Source organism: Megalobrama amblycephala, linkage group LG4, assembly GCF_018812025.1.
Source record: "Megalobrama amblycephala isolate DHTTF-2021 linkage group LG4, ASM1881202v1, whole genome shotgun sequence".
In the NCBI taxonomy this organism is placed as follows: Eukaryota; Metazoa; Chordata; class Actinopteri; order Cypriniformes; family Xenocyprididae; genus Megalobrama; species Megalobrama amblycephala.
This window is the reverse complement of record NC_063047.1, coordinates 29771602-29795487: the sequence shown is the minus strand read 5'-3', so window position 1 is coordinate 29795487 and position 23886 is coordinate 29771602. Positions and strand designations below refer to the sequence as shown.

General features: G+C 36.6%; 1 long non-coding RNA gene across 1 annotated transcript; it reads left to right on the top strand.

Annotated features, from left to right (window-relative positions):
- Nucleotides 1-23387, top strand: LOC125267300. Its single transcript, XR_007184646.1, has 3 exons — nucleotides 1-519; nucleotides 19641-19781; nucleotides 22577-23387. It is a non-coding gene; the product is annotated as an uncharacterized LOC125267300 (long non-coding RNA).
- The last annotated feature ends 499 nt before the right edge of the window (nucleotides 23388-23886 follow it).

Here is a 23886-nt window from a genome sequence, read left to right as displayed (position 1 = left end):
TTTCATTAACTGCTGCTGTCGGTGGGGAAGACCACTTTTATATCGAGTTTTCCAGCGCAGCACATAATCAGGTCTCCTCCTTAAACTCGGCAGGATTCTAACCAATTTGTCTCGCACAGCTGGAGATCATTGTTTCGATCTGCTCGACGGGAAATGTGTCAGCCTTGGTTGAAATTTTCAGTTCGTGCTGATGCCACTCTTGTGATTGGAGTCCTCGATTTTTGCCAGATGGCCAATCATTGTCAGGGATGCATGTCATGACATGCACAGGTAGCTGCACTAGGGTGGTTTGCATTCGCTGTTGTGTTGAACAGCATGACAAAGGGTTTATTTGGTTTTTAATTGTACAATCCTCAATATACCACAGACCCTTGACCGAGGAACCAGCACTGACATCTGTAGGACATCTGTAGGAATTTCAGAATCATGATTAGTGAAATTAGTTTTTAATTTTATAGTACAGAATATCTGTTTAATATGGAAAGGATGAATTCCACGTTGACTGGGGAACAAGATCAGGTGAGAATCACAAGCCAGGGCTTGTACTTGTGGGTCATCTGAAGCGTTGTATGGTGGAGCGCTGCCCACAAGGCCATGGCTCTGAATGTTTAATTTGAACTTGGATTACTGAAATATTTTGACTTTAGAAAAAGACAAAAATAAGTTGAGTGGTTTTGTATAACTGGCATATTGCCAAGTCTCTCCTCATGTTCATCAGATGAATAGTGAAGCCAATTCACTTTACTCTGTAAAACTAGATAACCTGTAGGGCATGATTTGATTGATCTTGTTTTTTTGTTTTGTTTTTTATTTAAGCTTTTTTTTTTCTTTTTTTTTCTTTTCTTGAGGTCTTTTCCTGCACTCTAAAAAATGCTGGATTGTTTTTTTTTTTGTTGTTTTTTTTAAAACCCAAATCCTGGGTTCTGCTGTGTAATTTTGTTATTTTTAATAGTTTTACCCAGGTGCTGGGTAGTTTTTCTATATCTCAGCTGCTGGATCATTTTTAATGTTAAAGGTGCCATCGAACATTTTTTTACAAGATGTAATATAAGTCTAAGGTGTCCCCTGAATGTGTCTGTGAAGTTTCAGCTCAAAATACCCCATAGATTTTTTTTTTAAATTAATTTTATTAACTGCCTATTTTGGGGCATCATTAGAAATGCGTCGATTCAGGCTGCGCAGCCCCTTTTAATTGCTCGCGCTCTCCGCCCCCTCCCGAGCTCTCGACTCTATCATTGCATAAACAAAGTTCACACAGCTAATATAACCCTCAAAATGGATCTTTACAAAGTGTTTGTCATGCATGCTGCATGCATACATCAGATTATGTGAGTATAGTATTTATTTGGATGTTTACATTTGATTCTGAATGAATTTGAGGCTATGCTCCGTGGCTAACAGCTAATGCTACACTGTTGGAGAGATTTATAAAGGATGAAGTTTTGAATTATACAGACTGCAAGTGTTTAATAATGAAAATAGCGACGGCTCTTGTTTCCGTGAATACAGTAAGAAACGATGGTAACTTTAACCACATTTAACAGTACATTAGCAACATGCTAACGAAACATTTAGAAAGACAGTTTACAAATATCACTAAAAATATCATGATATCATGGATCATGTCAGTTATTATCGCTCCATCTGCCACTTTTGCTATTGTTCTTGCTTGCTTACCTAGTCTGATGATTCAGCTGTGCACAGATCCAGATGTTAATACTGGCTGCCCTTGTGTAATGCCTTGAACATGAGCTGGCATATGCAAATATTGAGGGCGTACATATTAATGATCCCGACTGTTACGTAACAGTCGGTGTTATGTTGAGATTCGCATGTTCTTCAGAGGTCTTTTAAACAAATGAGATTTACATAAGAAGGAGGAAACAATGGAGTCTGAGACTCACTGTATGTCATTTCCATGTACTGAACTCTTGTTATTCAACTATGCCAAGGTAAATTCAATTTTTAATTCTAGGGCACCTTTAATGAACCCCCTCACATACCTACCCAGCGCTGGGTAAATGTAACCCAATGTTGGATGGTCTGTGCCAAACCAGTTAAAACTGGAACTTAACAGTCATTTTGTTTTCTGTTCTGAGAGAAAACTTCCTGATGGAAAATTCCTGAATGAAATTAAGATTTGTATTTTATTGTATTCCTATCAAATTATTACTGTAGAGGAGAACATCTGTAGTCTCACATTTTACCTTTTTTTGTTTACATGTATGCCACAGTCTGCTTGGAATGGAGGCCAGCTAGTAGTCGCTGTGCGAGTAAACCTCACTCCTCTGATATCAAGAGATACTCTAGCTACTGACATTAGGGGTTGCAGCTTTTAGCCTCCTTGTTAGAGCGTCCGACTCCCATGCCGGGGACCCGGGTTCGAAGCCCGCGCAGAGCGAGGCGAGTAGGACCTGGGTAGAAGGGTTACCGTGACCCGGATGGGAGTGAGGTTTGGGGGGGTTAGTGTAACGGAGGTCAGCTAGTAGTCGCTGTGCGAGTAAACCTCACTCTTCTGATCTCGAGATGCTCTAGCGACTGACGCTAGGGGTTGCATCCTTTAGCCTCCTTGTTAGAGTGTCCGACTCCCACGCCGGAGGCCCGCGCAGAGTGGGGCGAGCAGGACCTGGGTAGAGGGGTTACACTAGCCTTCTACAAACGCAGCCAAAGTCCCTTTAAGACAAGTCATTTCACTTGGCGGCCATCTTTGAAACGCCTCTCAGGAATTCAAGTGCAGCTCCTATCTCTTTGAATGGGGAAACATCAAATTCTCCAAAACGTTTCGCCAAGCTTATGATTAAATTTCATGTTTGAAATCACCAATGAAATCTGACAAAAAACTGTCTCACAAATATTTGTTTCTAAACGCTCGAATCATTACAAAAAAAACTGCATTTTTCAGGCTGGACTATGCACAGCCCCAAGCGGGTCACCGTGATTTTGCCAAGTAAGACATGTTCCTGGATCAACATCTTTGTAGATCCTGGAACAACATATCAATCAACCAATCAGATATGAGGGACAAGTTTAACGTTTATGTCAAGTTTAGGCTTGCAACCAGGGTTAAGTGCTTCTATATCAGTGTTATTCACCTATCTTTCCCCTTGATTTTAGGGATAAGTTATGGGTAGGGTTAGGTTTAGGGGTAGGAATAGGGTTAAGACTAAATTTTCAGACTGGAATGTTGTTCCAGGATCAACCAAATGTGTTGATCCAGGAACATGTCTTACTTGGCAAAATCACGGTGACCGTCCAAAGCGCGCGTCTCAGAACACTGACTTACCAATCAGCGAATGGCACTTTTACTTTGAAGGTGGGACTTATTCCACCATTTTATGAGTTGCACTTTCTCCGATTCATAGTAATAGGAGTGCACCATCTTTCTGTATATAAAGTCTTTGACGTTGCACACTCTGAATCTACACTCAAAGCGAATCTACACTATGCGTTTGACGGTTGAAATGTTAATGCCTGAAAGATGAGATAGCACAAGGTAATGTTGTTTTTTATGTAACTTTTCAATAAAAAATAAAAAAAAATATTGTAAATGAACTGTTCCTGTCCTGTCTGTATAGAGAGATTGTACAGTGCACTTTTATTAATAAAAATCAATATCAAATTGACTGACCCAGCACTGATTAAAAAAAACAACCCAGCAAGCTGCAAAAATGACCCAGCATGTGTTCAATATTTACCCATGCTGGGTTGCCAAATAACCCAAATTGGATTGTTTTTTTTAACCCAGCATTTTTTAGAGTGTGATGATTCAAATAAATAAGAGGGCTTTAAATGTCAACCACAAAGGAAATGTGCTTTAAATAGCTTAAAATGTAATGTAAATATTTAATGCCATATCTGGTGATTTGAACTTTCAAACTGTGAGAAATATATAAGATTTTAATATGATGATGATGATGGCTGAAGATGAAGGAATGTAATAAGACGGCCATCAGGCCAAGCGGATCAGAATCAGACGTTTTCAATGTGACATCATGAAGCACCATGGCATCTCTCCTTCCAGATTTGCAGAAGCAGCTCTTAAATCCCCACTTGAATGAATCTGGCAAAAGAAAGATTATGAGGGGGAGTAAAGCAATCAATGTGAAGAAAAAAACTTTAAGGGAACTTAAGTGAACATTGCGTTAAGCTCCTTACACTGCTTTGGTTAAAAGCTTAAAAGCTTTTGGGGAAGATGCAGTTCTGAAACAGGGCATTTAGAATACTCAATAAAAGATATATCGTTAGCCTCATAGCATAATTGCCTAAGTATCATTTGAAAATGAATGACTTAGGCAATTATGCTATGAGGCTAACGATATGATTCATGGGCATTTTTATAATAAAATGCTTGATTTTGGTTTATGAACACAAAATCTGATAAGTAAATTGTGTTAAGTGCAGCAGATGTTCCAAGAATTGTAATTATAAAAGATTTAAATCCAAACATCTCGGTTACAAACTTAATTACTTTTGTGTCAGTAGGAGCAGAATCTTAAATAATGGCGATTTATTCGTGAAGGAATTATTGAGTTTTCTCGTTGTTATAGGCATCATGCTTGTGGCAGTATGTGTGTCCGTATGCAGTTGTGTGTTATTCATGGGGAATTCATTTACAATGAATTGCATGCACTGTTTGTATTGTTATAGTGTCTGTTTTACTAAAGGAATTATGCAAATCAGTTAATGGCACAAATATGCTCATGAAATGCTCATAGAGAGGAGGCGTGTCTGTGCTGAAATGACAATGACTTAATTTGGCAGTTTCAATGCATTTAGTGCCTGGGTTAACTGGAAATACCACAAGCAAAATTGCCGCAACTGTTTAGTGAATTCGTTTCTCAATGACAGTGTAATGGATTCAGCATCAATGAAGTCAGTGCTGAAGTACACTTAAATACGGCCACTACACAGCTTGTTTTTACCAAAAGCAAGAGGGGGCGCATGTACTCATTTTTATTCAGACACAATTACTGTCTGAATTAGTTCTGCTACATGTATCATAATCAACTAACTGTCAGCGTAATTGTGCTGATGCACTTGGTTTTTATATCATTAATTTGCCATCTGTTGAAAAGAGAAAAAGAACAGAGACATATGAAGATGGCGCGCACACACACACACACACACACACACACACACAAAAACTCACCATTATCCAGAAGAATGACTTGAGTAATCAATAGTCAGAGAATGAACTAGGCTATCAATTGCATTCCAATTGTTGGACAGGAATGACATCCCTTGCATATGAAGGATTGATTTCCAACTGATCCTTCGTCATTTGGGAAGAAATGAAAGTAATTCAAAATGAGATGCAGTTCTGCAGTGCCTTTTCAACTCGGTAACTTTTTTACAAAATAAATATGCTTGTGTTGGCATTTAAAGAAGCACTTATTTTTAAAGGGTATATCAGACTTCAACATTTTCCATTTACAGGTTTAGAAGAAAATTAAGATAAAAAAATTATATTATATAGCTATTATATTAAATAATATCAAAATTAAAAGTATTGTGGTCCCACTTTATATTAAGTGGCCTTACCTACTATGTACTTACATCAAAAAATAAGTACAATGTACTTATTGGGTTCATATTGAATTGCAAAACACTTTTGCTGCTATTGAGGTGGGATACGGGTAAGGTTAGGGACAGGTTTGGTGGTATGGGTAGGTTTAAGGGTAGGGGTAAGATGTAAGGGATGGGTCAACAAATGTAATTACAGAAAATAATTACAGATATAATTACATGCAGGTGTTTTTAAAATATAAGTACAATGTAAAAACATGTATGTACACAATAAGTGCATTGTATCAAATGATTAATTTAAATGTAAGTACATAGTAGTTAAGGCCACTTAATATAAAGTGGGACCAGTATTACTTTAAGACATATATGAGAGAAATCTTGGCATTAATAGGTTAAAGGCCCGTTCACACCAAGAACGATAACGATAAAGATATAGTTATAAAAATCGTTCTAAATATAAAAGAATAGCACTGTCCACACCACAGCTATAATAATGATAAAGAGAAACGATATCATTGGGATCACTTTCAGAACGATTTTTTTCAGCTGTTGAATGATAAAACACTGACAATCAATCAGAATCCATTCTATTTTAAGGGTTTGAGTATTTAAAATGGCAGACGACATTGTGGAGAAGTTAATCGCTGAGGTCCAGAAAAATCCACCACTGTTTGACAAGTCAAAGACCTTTTTCAGGGATGCTTTAAAGAAAATGTATATATGGAAAACAATCAGTCATACCCTCGGAATAAATGGTGAGAAGTATTAACAATGAGATCTTTATGCCAGGCTAGCAAACAGTGTAACACAAAATTACCTCAGGTATCCAGCGCTAGTTTCAACAACATTGTCTTGCTTCTTTTGAAGTTGCAGTGAAAAAGACTAGGCGTTTTTTTTATTCCACTATATTGACTTTGTCAGCTAAATTCACTGTTAGATTAGATCGATTACACTAGCTATTCACTCGAAACACTGCATGCTGAGGACATCTGCTGGTTAAAGCCATGTAAATGCAACAAGAACAGCAAAAACATGTTGTACACACTTTTAAACCGCAGCGCTTGAGCTTAGAATAAACAGACTGTTATTGTTCGTTGATGTGGACGCAAATATAGTTATCGTTATCTTTATAGTTATCGTTCTCTGTGTGAACGAGACTTAATAAACTGTCCAACTGAAAATCAGACCAACACATAAATTCCATAAAATAATACAATCAAAAAAATTGGTGAGTAAACAATTGCTGACACAATCTAAGCTACCCTACCACCGCATTTATAATTCATCAAGGATGAAATGTCAACATTTTGGTCCCTATTGGATCCCTGAACTGGTAGAAAACATTTAGCTCAAGCACTCTTGTCTATGACAAATCCCCATCTCTTTAATGAGATGTATTAGCAGCATATTGGGCTTATCAGTGTGACCTAGAAAGATGAAATGGAGGAGTTAGAGAGTTGGGAGCTTGCTCTCCTATAATCCCTGGAGAGGAAAACATCCGTCTCTCTGCGGCCTCCATCCCCTGGGATGAAATTACTGTGAAAAATTCCAGAATCCCACACCACAATGATCTCTACTTAAACAATTCTGTGCTTCCAGGCTCTCCTATAAGACACGAGCAGAATATATATAAATATATAGAAAAACAAATTACACAAAAGTATATAAGAAAGACTGATGGACCAATTTCATGCTTTAAAGAGTGCTTCAAATAATAATGGGGCTCTGGTAAAACATTTACAATAACATAATAAAATAATAGCAATTTATATATATATATATATATATATATATATATATATATATATATATATATATATATATATATATTTGGATTATTTACATACATGATATTAACACCTTTATTGATTAATTGTTAATTTTAATTCGTTTTACAACATTCAGTAATAGCCATGAATTTTGATATATATATATATATATATATATATATATATATATATATATATATATATATATATATATATATAAATAATCAAAATTCATGGCTATTACTGAATGTTGTAAAACGAATTAAAATTAACAATTAATCAATAAAAGTGTTAATATCATGTATGTAAATAATCCAAATAATTAAAATTAATAATTAATCATTTTAATAATTGAATTATTTTTATTAATTTATTTGAATTAATCACTATAATAAAACTGCAATTGCATCAATAATGAAAATAATTAACATTAATACATTTAAATAATACTTAAAATACAAATAACAATGTACTTTATGTATAAATAATCCATATAATGCACCTAAATGTACACTTAATTACTATTTATATACATTGAAATTAATACATTTAAATTAAACATTGAAATTGAGATTTTATATTAAGCAATCTATCAAAACTGCACAGCGCACATTTTATGTGAACTCTGAGGCTCATACAAATTAATGAATAATGACAGCAATTTAAAATTACAGTCAGCCTCTACATTTTCACAGTAACACTTTTAACAGAACATATTATACAAGTATCTGTAACCGAATTAAACAAAGCAAGTGAATGAGGGCGTATATTCATCCAAACCTGCCTACAGCTCTCTCTCATTTATTTACATATGGACGAGCTCGGCTCTGTCCACCTCCAGATAACGAGAGACAAGTGAGGTAGATGTAGCACATCAATTCTCCAAATGAAACCGGTGCAACTGCTTGAAACCGATGACTCATCAGGAGCAAAAATGGCCTTGTTTTGCAAGAAGTTTTGTTACCCATCATTCCATCTTCTACAGTTTTGGTAACGGTTTCCTCCTGAAGTTCACTTGTATAATTTAGGCATAATCTCCATTCATTTGCTTATTAAGACATGACGTCAAACATTACTATTTTACATTTTGCTTGCAAAATATGCAAAGCATTTTAGTTTATTCCAATGAACCATTTAATTTAGGATGTCTATTATTAACTCACAAATGTCTCATTGTTATCAAGTGGTGCTTACTATCCCTTAAGGCAGCGTTTCCCAACCCTGTTCCTGGAGGCACACCAACGCTGCACATTTTGCATGTCTCCTTTGTCTGACACACCCATTTCAGGTCTTGGAGTCTCTACTAATGAGCTGATGACTTGAATCAGGTGTGTTTGATTAGAGAGACATGCAAAATGTGCAGTGTTGGTGTGCCTCCAGGAACAGGGTTGGGAAACACTGCCTTAAGGGATGTAAAGAGTCACTTAATGAAGATATATTTAGATGGGAAATATATGTTAATGATGAATGATTGGTCTATCAGTAAAGCCGGTGATAATGTAGTAGAATTAAATGTGATCCCATTGCCATTTAAACTCTGCCCTAAAATGTGATTGCAATGTAAATTGCATTGTATATTGGTGGTGACAGTCCAATAAAGCGTCTCGCAGCATGTTGGCCTATGGAGACTATTTTCACTCATGCCGCCTGATGCTTTACACAGAGTATAAATGTTTCTGAACACCATGATGTACTTCTGAGGAGATTCAAGTCATGTTATTTCCAATCAAACTTTCAGTGTATTTCTGCTAGAGTTTAAAATAGCTTTTTTGACTGGGAAATCATAGTCCTATAGTCACCTCACTTATTCGAGGAATTTTCTGGTTTGCATTGATCAATATTAAAACAGACACTGCTTTTCAAGGAAATTTTCATGCAGCTCTCTATTAATAAGTTAAATCCCTAAAAATATACCAAACCGAACATGTCACTCTCAGTTCTGTCACATTCACTGTCAAAACACTGTTAGCCACAGGCATCACACCGTTCACTGACCTCATAGTGCACCAAAATGATATCAGCAGTTCTGATCTGATTGGCTGGTTCTACACAACTTTTGGGAACTTCTGAGCATCAGTCCACCTGGAAACAAAGTCATCAAATGGTACACAAAGTTTAGTTTAAAGCTCTTTAAAGTGAACTATCCAAATTGTACATTCTAAAAAATCCTGGGTTAAAAACAACCCAAGTTGGGTTGAAATTGGACAAACCCAGCGATTGGGTTGTTTTAACTCAGTGGTTGGGTTAAATGTTTGCCCAACCTGCTGGGCAGTTTTATTTAACTCAACTACTGTTTAAAAATTGCTTGCTTAAAATGAACCCAAAGTTTATTGGAAATTAAAATGTATTAATATGTTTAATAAATTAACATTTATTAATATGCTTAATGAATAATAATTAATAAACATGTATTAAATTGCTTATTAATAAATGTTCACCTTTTGATTATTATTGTTGCCTATAGTAATTATGTGTCTGATTTTTAATTTCCAACCTATTTTGGGTTAATTTTAAGCCAGCTATATAGTAATTTTTAAACAATAGTTGGGTTAAATAAAACTGCCCAGCACATTGGACAAACATTTAACCCAACTGCTGGGTTAAAACAACCCATTTGCTGGGTTTGTCCATTTTCAACACAACTTGGGTTGTTTTTAAACCAGCATTTTTTTTTTTTTTTTTGAGTGTATATTTCACATTTTTGAGTTATCTATGAAATAACGTTTATAGACAGACAGAAATTCTAATTACTGATTACAAAATTGTGGACTAGGGTTTGACATTATGTACAAGAAATGCAATTTTTATCTTATGTTATATTATGAATGTAAATGTAAATTGGCTGATCAAACAGTCTTGTCTAGAATATAAACAATAATTTGTGCTTGATAAAAATGTACACAATCAAAAACCTCATAACCCCACTATTTCCAATTTGGACCCCTAAAAGGTTAGAAACTACCAGTCAGTTCCACTCAATATCAAAACTAAAACTAAGGCCCTGTTTACACCTGGTATTAAGATGTGTTTTGGTCGATTAGATCACAAGTGGACAACACTAAATACAGGTGTAAACGGGTCTAAAATTTTTGAGATTGACCACTTTTGGTCACTTCCAGAGGTCGAAAACGCATTCGACCGGATTGCTGTTGTAGTGTAAACACTCATGTAGTTGAATGTGTTCAAACGACGAGAATACTTTTTGTGCGCCAAAAAATAAATAAATAACTTTATTCAACAATATCTAGCACTTGTCACTGAACTAAACACTGCTTCATGAAGCTTCGAAGCTTTACAAATCTTTTGTTTTAAATCAGTGGTTCAGAGCATGTATCAAACGATCTCAAACTGCCAAAGTCACGTAATTTCAATAAACAAGGCTTTGTTACGTCATAAGTATTTTGAAATTTCAATGGTTCACGTGACTTTGACACGCTCCGAACCACTGATTCGACACAAAAGATTCGTAAAGCTTCATGAAGCAGTGTTTTGAAATCGCCCATCACTAGATATTGTTGAATAAAGTCGTTATTTAGTTTTTTTGGTGCACAAAAAGTATTCTTGTCGCTTCATTACATTAAGGTTGAACCACTGTAGTCACATGAACTGTTTTAAATATATTTTTAGTACCTTTCTGGGTGTTTGAAAGTCTAAGTTAACTTGCTCTCAATGCAGGCCTCACGAACCATTGGATTTTATCAAAAACATCTTAATTTGTGCTCTAAAGATGAACGAAGGTCTTACGGGTGTTGAACAACATGAGGGTGAGTACTTAATGACAGCATTTTCATTTTTGGGTGAGCTAACCCTTTAATAACAGGTGTAAACATGGTCTAAAAGGCTAGAAACTACCAATCATTTCCACTCGATATCAAAACTTAAACTAAAGAACAACCATTTGCTTTCTTACCTACTTGTTCGCTACCAAGCAGGCATTAAACGCAGCCATTCTGATAATGCTGTCTAAAGGGTTGCAATTACTAACCCATCACTAACATCTTTATTTAACTCCGTACTAATGTACACATTTGTCCAAATTTGAAGATATATGCAACATGACATGATAGGAACAGGATATCCTGTGGCATTATGCCATTTTTTCAACAATATCAGTTCCTGGTTTGAGACCAGCAGACCAGGATTGATATTGAGAAATTTTTCCACACCTGAAGCACCTTTTCTGCAGTGGAAAATGTCTCCAGATTGCGAACTGGCACCCTGGTGGTGGAAAAGGGGCTTTATTAGAGTTCGTCCTTCAATGCATTCTTTGTGTCAAAATTTTAAGAGCTCAAAAAATGCTCAGAACAGTACCATCACGCCTCTCTTCAACAAGCAGCATGATTTGAGGTTTCACTCATGTCTTGAGAACAAATGGTGAAGGATGTGCTACGAGTTTAATACTCGGGGTTAGTGATTTGAACAAATCCATAATCCTAAATCTGCCAGTACTAACAGTGATGCTTGACTTGGTAAGCTCTACTAATTATTACACAAATCTCAAGATATTACAGGAACAGTCTTTCACTTTCACTGTGATCTAGTTTATGGTGTCAGGACGTCTCTGGAGCATAAGCTATTCACAGAAGACAGATTTGCACTTTTTTTTCCATATTCGATGCAGCATGTAATTATAACCTCTAAAGGTGCGAGAGCACGAATGCCATACTGCAAGAAAACTGGCATCTCTCTTACACACATTTAGTCTCATGAGAATGAATTTAAGATGAAAAACCATCTCAGTTTATAATGATGTGCGAATGGAGTGAGAGTTCTCTTTCTCTAGAGGACACTTGAAAAAAGCTTCCTGTCCAATACCTCCCTCATCCTCGATTTATTTGTACTTTGCATGCAGACAATAACAAGAACATCAGCCAGTGTCTAATGATGCCTTTGTCCCAGCACATAGTTGATCTATTTTAAAAAGCAGTCAAATTGAATAAAATATCCTCCTATTCACACTTTCTAAAACATAGACAATTTCATTTATGTACTTAAAACTTCAGAGACGTAATGTTTATGAATCCTGTATAATTTAAGGATTTTTTAAATAATTTAATATACATATTACTATTTAAAGGAAATTAATATAGTTTGGAGAGCTATTAAACTTATTTCATGCACAATTTCCGATGGTGGATAATAACAAAGTAGTTTTACTTTGTTACTGTAGCTACTTAAAGAAATTAAGTAGCTGTTCACCTAAAAGTGAAAATTCTGTCATCATTCATTCACCTTCATATTGTTCCAAACCCATAATTACTTTCTTACATCTTTGGAACACAAATTAAGATCTTTTTGATGAAATCTGAGAGATTTCTGTCCCTCCATAGACAGCCACAGTACACAAGTGACACTTTGACACTTCAAAAAGTTCAGAAAAGATTGTAAAACTAATCTAATTGAGTGGTTTAGTCCAAATTTTCTGAAGAGACATGATCACTTTTTATGAACAGATTGAATTTAGGCTTTTATTCACATATAAACATTGGTCAGCGAATATAAACCGAAGCTCAACCGAACCTGCTTGACACAAGAGAACAAACCTCATTGGTTCTTGAGGAAGCTCAAACGTGCTGCGTAACACAAGAATGAACCTCATTGATTCTCGCACATCAATCAAACATGCTTGAGCTTCTGTTTACCACAACTGATGAGTTGATGGATGCTTATATGTGAATAAAAGCATAAATTCAATCTGTTCATCATACAAAGAGACCGAGTTTCTTCAGAAAATTTGGAACTAAACTTTAAGTGTCAAAGTGGTAGTTATGTAGCCGTTTATGGAGGAACAGAAAGCTCTCAGATTTTATCAAAAATCTCTTAATTTGTGTTTCGAAGATGAATGAAAGTCTTATGGATTTGGAACGACATGAGGGTGAGTAATAAATTACAGAATTTTCATTTTTGGGTGAACTAGTTAAGTCAAGTCAAGTCAAATTTATTTATATAGCGCTTTTACAATTGGTAATTGTTTCAAAGCAGCTTTACATATTAGAAGCACAGAAAAAAGGGAAGTGGTTAAAAATAAGCTGTACAAACAAGCGTGGTAATATGTAACATATACAAGATGGTGCTACATTAAGCCAATGTCGGCTGACTCCCAGGGGTGGAAAAAAACCCCTAGGAGAAAAACCCAGTGTGCTAACACTAGGAAAAAAGTCCTAGGAGGGAAAAAACCCCTTGGAAGATATATATAATATATGTAAATGGATATGGAGATCAAAATCTGAATTATACATTTTTATTATAGAGATTAAAAATAGATTATATATAAATATATGTAAGCGGATACGGGGATTAAAAATCTGAATTATAGATGCAGCCAGAACTGGATCTGTAGGCCCATTGTCTCCTGGGCTACGTTGTAGTCAGGTCCAGACACAGGTTCTCCATCTGATCTGGATACGGCCTGGATCCAGCACCCGGAAAACCTCAGGATAAGCAGAGAGACAGATATTAGCGTAGATGCCATTCTTATTCTGATGTACAGGTATATCTAGTGTTATAGGAAATGTTCTCGGTTCCGGCCGACCTAATTATTGCAGCGTAACAATCCTTTAACGGATTTGAAAAATGTTAATGTATTGATAATGTGTTATGTGTATGCAAGAGCAAAGAGATGTGTTTTTAGTCTAGATTTAAACTGACAGAGTGTGTCTGCTTCCCGAACAATGCTAGGAAGATTGTTCCAGAGTTTAGGTGCTAAATAGGAAAAGGATCTGCCGCCTTCAGTTGATTTTGATATTCTGGGTATTATCAACTGGCCTGAATTCTGAGATCGCAATAAACGTGAAGGACTATAATGCATTAAGAGCTCACTTAGGTACTGGGGAGCTAAACCATTTAGAGCTTTATAAGTAAGTAGCAAGATTTTAAAATCTATACGATGTTTAATAGGGAGCCAATGTAATGTTGACAGAACTGGGCTAATATGGTCATACTTTCTGGTTCTAGTAAGAACTCTAGCTGCCGCATTTTGGACCAACTGTAGTCTGTTTAAAAGCCGAGCAGAACAACCACCCAGTAGAGCGTTACAATAATCTAGTCTTGAGGTCATGAATGCATGAACCAACTGTTCCGCATTTGTCATTGAGAGCATATGTCGTAATTTAGATATATTTTTTAGATGGAAGAAGGCGGTTTTACAGATACTAGAAACATGACTTTCAAATGAAAGATTGGTATCGAAGAGCACACCCAAGTTCTTAACTGAGGACGAAGGTTTAATGGAGCACCCGTCAAGTGTTAGAGAGTATTCAAGGTTTTTTCGTGAGGAAGTTTTTGGTCCAAAGATTAGGATATCAGTTTTTTCTGAATTTAATAATAAGAAATTTCTTGTCATCCAGTTTTTAATGTCAGCTATGCATTCTGTTAGTTTTGTGAATTTGTAGGTTTCATCAGGGCGCAAGGAAATATAGAGCTGAGTATCGTCAGCGTAGCAGTGAAAACTAACACCATGCTTCCTAATTATCTCTCCTAAGGGCAGCATGTACAGAGTGAAAAGCAGCGGTCCTAGTACTGAGCCTTGTGGTACTCCATATTGAACCTGTGATCGATACGACATCTCTTCATTAACTACTACAGACTGATAACGGTCAGATAAGTACGATTTGAACCATGCCAAAGCAATTCCACTAATGCCAATATAGTTTTCAAGTCTTTTTAAAAGAATGTTGTGATCGATAGTGTCAAAAGCAGCACTGAGATCTAATAACACTAATAGAGAAATACAGCCACGATCGGATGATAGGAGTAGATCGTTTGTAACTCTAACGAGAGCAGTCTCAGTACTATGGTATGGTCTAAATCCTGACTGGAAATCCTCACAGATTCCATTTCTTTCTAAAAAGGAGCACAGTTGTGTTGAAACTGCCTTTTCTAGTATCTTTGACAGAAAAGGTAGATTCGAGATTGGCCTGTAATTTACAAAATCTCTCAGATCTAGTTGAGGTTTTTTAATAAGAGGTTTAATAATAGCCTGCTTAAAGGTTTTTGGCACGTATCCTAGTGTTAAAGATGAATTAATTATATCAAGAAGTGGACCTACGACCTCTGGAAGCATTTCTTTCAGTAGTTTAGTCGGCATTGGGTCTAACATACATGTCGTTGATTTTGATGATTTGATAAGTTTAGATAATTCTTCCTCTCCTATAGCGGCGAATGATTCTAGTTTTACCTCAGGGACACTACAGTGCACTGTCTGAAGCGAAACTGTAGACGGTTGCATGTTTTTAATTTTCTCTCTAATATTATCAATCTTGCAAGTAAAGAAGTTCATAAAGTCATTACTGCTGTGCTCTATGGAAACGTCAGCAGTTGAATCTCTGTTTCTAGTTAATTTAGCCACTGTGTCAAATAAATACCTAGGATTATGTTTGTTTTCTATTAAGAGATTTGAAAAATAAGTAGATCTAGCATTTCTTATAGCCGTTCTGTACTCAATCATTTTTCTTTCCACGAAAGGCGAAACACTTCTAGTTTTGTTTTCTTCCAACTACGTTCAGCTTTTCTAACAGCTCGTTTTAGAGCCCGAGTGTGCTCATCATACCACGGCGTTGGATTAGTTTCCTTAATCTTCTTTAGACGTAAAGGAGCGACTGCATCTAATGTGCTGGAAAAGAGAGAGCCAATAGTTTCTGTTGCAGCATCGAGTTCTTCTAAGTTGTCAGGTATACTAAGGCGATGAAACTGCTCGGGGAGATTATTTATAAAGCAATCTTTAGTGGTAGACGTGATGGTTCTACAATATTTATGGCTGGGTGGTGGTTTTGTAGCCTTGGCTAACTGTATTATACACGAGACTAAATAATGATCTGATATATCATCGCTCTGCTGTAGAATTTCAACTGCATCAATATCAATTCCATGCGACAGTATTAGATCTAGGGTATGATTACGACAATGAGTGGGTCCTGACACGTGTTGTCTAACTCCAATAGAGTTTAAAATGTCTGCAAATGCCAATCCAAATGCGTCTTTATTATTATCTACATGGATATTAAAATCACCAACAACAAGGACTTTATCCGCAGCCAGTACTAACTCTGATATAAAATCAGCAAATTCTTTGATAAAGTCATTATGGTGCCCTGGTGGCCTGTATACAGTAGCCAGCACAAATGTCAACTTACATAATGTTACATAAAGCACCATCACTTCAAAGGAATAATATTTGAAATTCTTTTGAATGATTCTGAATATATTACTATAAATTACAGCAACACCTCCCCCTTTGCCTTTCTGTCGAGGATTGTGTCGATAATCATAACCTTGAGGACTAGATTCATTTAAAGTAATGTAATCGTCTGGTTTTAGCCAGGTTTCTGTCAAACACAGCAAGTCTAGTTTATTGTCTGTGATAATTTCATTTACAATAAGTGCTTTTGAAGAAATAGATCTAATATTCAGTAACCCAAGCTTTATCATTTGTTTATCTGATTTATCTGTGATTTTCATTTTTTGAACATCAATTAAATTTTTACCCTTAAAAGGTTTCGGAAGTGTTTTGTATTTACTAGTTCGAGGTACAGACACAGTCTCTATGTGATAATATCTAGGTGAAAGAGTTTCTATGTGCTGTGAATTATTTGAGTTCTGTGACGTGAGGTGGCTAGCAGACGGTCGGTTTAGCCAGTTTGTCTGCGTCCTGATCTGGGCCCTGGTTTGTCATGTTTCAGCTCTAAGACTATTTGCCAAATTTCTAGATAGAAGAGCAGCACCATCCCGGGAGGGATGAATACCATCTCTTTTCAACAGATCAGGTCTGCCCCAAAAGCTTTTCCAATTGTCTATGAAACCTATATTATTCTGCGGACACCACTTAAACAGCCAGCCATTGAGTGATGATAACCTGCTAACTATCTCATCACTCCGACGAACAGGAAGAGGGCCAGAACAAATTACTTCTGCTGACATTGAATTTGCGAGTTCACACACCTCTTTAATGTTAATTTTAGTGATCTCCGACTGGCGAAGTCGAACATCATTTGTGCCGACGTGGATAATGATTTTAGAATATTTACGTTTAGCATTAGCCAGCACTTTTAAATTTGCTTTGATGTCAGGTGCTCTGGCCCCCGGCAAACATGCGACTATGGTGGCTGGTGTCTCTATTTTCACGTTCCGTGTAATAGAATCGCCAATAACTAGGGCACTTTCAACAGGATTCTCAGTGGGTGCGTCACTGAGTGGGGAGAACCTGTTTGATGTTCTAATCGGAACGGAAGAGTGGTGTTTGTTCTTGCCATTATGCCGCCTCACAGTCACCCAGTTAGCCTGCTGCGTGGCTTCTACAACCGTAACCGAATGTGCAGTGTTTACTAGGCACACTTAACTAACCCTTTAAGTACATTTTTCAAGTATCTGTACTTTATTAGAGTATTTTTATTTTATTTTACTTTTACTTCACTACATTCCAAAGCATAATATCATTACTCCACTACATTTCATAAAAACATGTCATTTCTCCTTGCTATTTTGAACTGAAGAAATTGCCACCCGCTTCGAGACGTGATAGCGATGTCCGATTCATGATGTAGGGAACACACCCTAAGAAGTAAAATTAGCTCAAATGAAAAAAATTATAGGGAATTATAAAGAGTTGTTTAGTTTACGACCGAGCACCTGAGTCGTCCAGCGTTCATTTGCTCGAGCCGTAATAAGCTCTTGTAGCGGATATGAATATCCAACAATCGTGAAAACACAGATTAGAGCACGGTAACTTTAAGATCGACAGTTTAAGACATTAAATTTTAGAAGCACATAATACAAGACACTTTCTTTAAAAAAAAAATCTACAAGAGACTTTATTTATTCTAACACAAACTAATCTAACACAAACACAGGGTCTAAGCAGGGTCTTAGGTCCATGTTGTGTAGTCTATGGGTAGAACCCACTCACATTTGAGCTTGCTGGAAAAATTAAAGGAAGTCTCTTTGCCGCTGGAGTTAAAGTTGAAGCGGCACAAGTCGTTGGTTGAACTTTGCGGCAAAACCTAGAAGACTTTCAGCGGAAAAGAAAATTAAGTAAAAGAAAAGAAAAGTGAGTGAAAGTTGGATGGCTTGAATGAGCTGCTTGTCTGTTCTTCTTGTTACTCCATGGTTCTTGGTGTTCTGCTTCTTCTTTTTGTCTTGTCTGGTCTTTTTTCTTGACTTTTTCTAGTTCATTATCTTGCAATATGACTATTTAAACTTAGTTGTTTGTCACACCTCAGAGGAGTTTTGGCCAATCAGATATCATCCTGTTTCAAAAAGGCTTTTCTCTGCCCCCAATCATGAATATGTTTTACTTCCCATCTCTGCTTTAGCAGAGAGTACCATTTAACCACAATTTCTATTAAATGGAATATGATACATTTTAAACAGATTTCATTCAAGCCAGGATTTAGGAAAGAGGAAAAGAATTAAATCAAGTCCAAATAAGGCATACTTTCAGTCAGTCATTCAAGAGTTATCACATTTCGCAGAACTGGTTACACGTAGTATTTGTGGACACATGATGTAAAATGTATGCAGTTAAAAGATGTTTGATAAGTCCATTTAAAATTGTTTGGAACAATTTTGATTCAGTTTTAGAATGGTCTTTGTTGATTTTTCTGTGAAGTTAGGAGACAAAAGGTCGGCATTGTCTCGGTCCCTTTTGATCTGGTGATCAAAGACTCTTTATCTTCTAGGTGACCTTGGTGTCACAAATGGCTGAGTTCTTCACTTCTGCCAGGAAGGATGGGGTTGAAGCCGGAATTCCGATTCCGAATTAGAATTATGTTTTGAAAGAATCATCTGAATGATTCATTTGTCTGGTTCGTCCACGGTTCCTACAATGAACAAGCTGATTCTTTTCAAATACCTATAAAATCAGTTCGCAAATTGCACCAAACGATTCATTCATGAACTGGACGGATCCAATTTGCATGTTCTCGATTCAACAACTCACTGATTCAAATGATCCGGTCAGAGCGAGTCTCCGACTAGTAATTCACTGAATTCACAAGTCTGACTCAAAATGAGCCAAAAACAGGAGATCCTCAGAGCTTGAGCATGCAACTGATGGCGCGAAAAGTTACTAATGCTGACTTTTACGATTTATTAAATGAAAATCATTATGTAGGTCACAACTGTCAGTTGAACTAAATCTGCTGTAAAAGGGGGAGCTGATTAAGCCCATTGAATGAAATGCTTGAATGTCCACATTTGTGTATAAGTATGTTTCAAATGAGTATGTTTCAATAGCATTCTTCTTAAAATGTGATTTCTTAAGACTGCACAATAGTCATAACTGTTAGAACACACATGAATTAGGCTTAGGTGGATGATAATGGGATGGTAATACTGTCCTTTGTCTTGCAGGAGTGAAGATCGTGGCTGGTAGCGAACCAGAGAGTGTGGCAGAGAAGAGACGATAATGGGAGACTCACACGGAGATGGGAACACAGGAGGAGACAGGGAACACGCTGGAATGGAGACGGTGAATATACAAGAGTCCTTGAGGTAAGCATAGAAGGAGTCCATATGCAAACGAGACCGGACGCTGACTGAGGTGAGTGTGAGCCTTTTGTGTCCGTGGTGATTGGGGTGCTGATTGGACGTGTGTGTTCAGAACTCTGGTGAGGCAGTGCGCTGTGAATGGGTGATGGTGGAGCCTGGTGGGTCTGTGACAACATAATATTAATAAAATGAATTAATTAGTACATTATACATACAGGTGCTGGTCATATAATTAGAATATCATCAAAAAGTTAATTTATTTCACTAATTCCATTCAAAAAGTGAAACTTGTATATTATACTCATTCATTACACACAGACTGATATATTTCAAATGTTTATTTCTTTTGATTTTGATGATTATAACTGACAACTAAGGAAAATCGCAAATTAGTACCACACTCTAATCAGCTAATTAACTCAAAACACCTGCAAAGGCCTTTAAATGGTCTCTCAGTCTAGTTCTGTAGGCTACACAATCATGGGGAAGACTGCTGACTTGACAGTTGTCCAAAAGACGACCATTGACACCTTGCACAAGGAGGGCAAGACACAAAAGGTCATTGCAAAAGAGGCTGGCTGTTCACAGAGCTCTGTGTCCAAGCACATTAATAGAGAGGCGAAGGGAAGGAAAAGATGTGGTAGAAAAAAAGTGTACAAGCAATAGGGATAACCGCACCCTGGAGAGGATTGTGAAATGAAACCCATTCAAAAATGTGGGGGAGATTCACAAAGAGTGGACTGCAGCTGGAGTCAGTGCTTCAAGAACCACTACGCACAGACGTATGCAAGACATGGGTTTCAGCTGTCGCATTCCTTGTGTCAAGCCACTCTTGAACAACAGACAGTGTCAGAAGCGTCTCACCTGGGCTAAAGACAAAAAAGGACTGGACTGCTGCTGAGTGGTCCAAAGTTATGTTCTCTGATGAAAGTAAATTTTGCATTTCTTTTGGAAATCAGGGTCCCCTAGTCTGGAGGAAGAGAGGAGAGGCACACAATCCATGTTGCTTGAGGTCCAGTGTAAAATTTCCACACTCAGTGATGGTTTGGGGTGCCATGTCATCTGCTGGTGTTGGTCCACTGTGTTTTCTGAGGTCCAAGGTCAACGCAGCCAAATACCAGGAAGTTTTAGAGCACTTCATGCTTCCTGCTGCTGACCAACTTTATGGAGATGCAGATTTCATTTTCCAACAGGACTTGGCACCTGCACACAGTGCCAAAGCTACCAGTACCTGGTTTAAGGACCATGGTATCCCTGTTCTTAATTGGCCAGCAAACTCACCTGACCTTAACCCCATAGAAAATCTATGGGGTATTGTGAAGAGGAAGATGCGATATGCCAGATCCAACAATGCAGAAGAGCTGAAGGCCACTATCAGAGCAACCTGGGCTCTCAAAACACCAGCAGTGCCACAGACTGATCAACTCCATGCCACGCCGCATTGCTGCAGTAATTCGGGCAAAAGGAGCCCCAACTAAGTATTGAGTGCTGTACATGCTCATACTTTTCATGTTCATACTTTTCAGTTGGCCAAGATTTCTAAAAATCCTTTCTTTGTATTGGTTTTAAGTAATATTCTAATTTTCTGAGATACTGAATTTGGGATTTTCCTTAGTTGTCAGTTATAATCATATAATATAATATACAATATAATATACAAGTTTCACTTTTTGAATGGAATTAGTGAAATAAATCAACTTTTTGATGATATTCTAATTATATGACCAGCACCTGTATTTCTCTAAAAAAGTCTCTTCTCTTCATTCATTCAAGTGAATCTGATTATGGTATTGTTTCTGAGTATTGATCTCTGTCACCTGTTCCAAAAATATTTGTACGACTCAAAAACTGAAATACATAAAAATAAATAAATGTATCAATAAAAATAAAAAAATAAGAGTTTTGCAAAGAACCTGTAAATGCTTTGAGTTTCAGTGTCTCGCCAAATGTAAAAAAACTATATATATAAAAAAAAATACCTACAAAAACTAATGAGTTTTCTCTGAATTGTAGAGTTGTTATTTGTCTTATTTTGTTAATTTGACATTCTCTTTCCATCTAATCCACTGGTTTTGCATTACAATTGAGAATTCACCCCAACACAATGGCAACCCAACAAAATACAAAGCAATCTGAGCCATATTTTCTTAAATTAGTGTTTTAAATCATGTCTTGTTTTTGTTTTTTCAAATAAATAATGACACCAATTTAAAATTTTAAATGTACAGTTCCAATAACAACATTGCATGTTCAGTAGTCATACTGGGTTAACTTTTCAGTTATATCTGGCAGATTAAGTCTACTGCAGTTTAAACCATTAAATTTAATTTCCTCTATAATGACATGAGGTTCACAGACCTCTCGCCCATCTAACCTTGCTGCTAAGACACCTAATGCATGATGTATGAGAGCAAAGAATGCCAGCATATGCATAACCACAGCGGGAGAGACTAGCTAAAGGCGAGGTTATCTCGAGTCAAGTGAAATATAAAGCTTCACCTCTTTCAACAATATTAAGGTTATGATAATGTCTAGATTTATGTTGGTTTCCACGTATGATGGATGCCAGTGGAAGCAGCCTCAAGTTAAAGCAGAATCTCATAGTGGAAAATAAACATGAACCCGAAGGAAGCAGATTCTTGTGTTATGCTTTGTTTTTTTTCTAAGCAAATTTTCATTGGCTGCCAAAATGATTCTGTATGTTATGACTGTGTGATTGAAAATGAGCTATAATCATCATGCTAATGTGTTAAGCACAAAGAGGAAATGAATAATGTCTTTCCTCTCACTCTCCCCAGGCTTTCAATTGGATGATGACCAAAGTTGAAACACCAAGAACAAAATAAGAGAGAGAGGTGCCAAACTCGATCATACCCCATTCATTCATAATGTTCATTTTCAGTCTGCCAGAACAGAGGAGAAAGCAGAGGCATTTATCTTTGTTTATGTGTGCACGGGGGGGGTTTATATCACATGTTTGCATGTTTTACTATGTCTGCATTATATATTTGGAGCTGTGTGCCAATATGATTCTTTGAAGAAAGCAATAAAGCTAAATAAGAGATAATATGCAGTCAGCAGGTCATTATCCCAAAATAAACCCGACAGGGTGATCGGGACCCCGCCGTGAAGCAAACTATCCCTCTGAAAAGGTTTATTTTGTGATAATGACCATCTGACTGCACATTATCCCACTTATTACACAGCTACTTACCAAATAAATAAATGGACATCAAATATTGATTTGAGTTGAAATTATTCTGTTATGTGAGAAGAAAGAGACTTTGGGGTGACAGTAGAGACAACAAATGAACACAGCTATGTGGGAAATCCATTGCCCAGTCAATTATACAATTATATTAAAATATTTTACTGCAGAATGACCAATCAGAATCAAGTATTCCAAATAGCCATATAATATATAAAAATACAATATATAAGAATATTATTTATTTTCACTGTTCAGGTTTATTGATCTATTAACTGCAATCAAAGCAAAAGGCAAAACATGAGTATATGCAATATAAAACCTCCATCATGGAAATTTTCCATCATGTATCCTGGCATCTGCTGTATTTCTCACCTGATTAAAGGGTTAGTTCATCCAAAAATGAAAATTCTGTCATTAAATACTCACCCTCATGTCGTTTCACACCCGTAAGACCTTCATTCATCTTCAGAACAAAAATTAAGATATTTTTGATAAAATCCGATAGCTCAGTGAGGCCTCCATTGCCAGCAAGATCATTCTCAGATGCCCAGAAAGGTACTAAAACAGTTCATGTGACTACAGTGGTTCAACCTTAAAGGTGCCATAGAATTGAAAATTGAATTTACCTTGGCATAGTTTGTAGGGAAAACACCCTAGGAAGTAAAATTAGCTCAAATTAAATATTTATAGGGAATTATAAAGAGTTGTTTAGATTACGACCGAGCAACTGAGTCGTCCAGCGTTCATTTGCTCGAGCCGTAATAAGCTCTTGTAGCGGATATAAATATCCAACAATCGTGAAAACACTGATTAAAGCGCGGTAACATAAAATCACGGTTTAAGACATTAAATCATAGAAGCACATAAAAAAGGCCTTTAAAATCTATAAAAGACTTT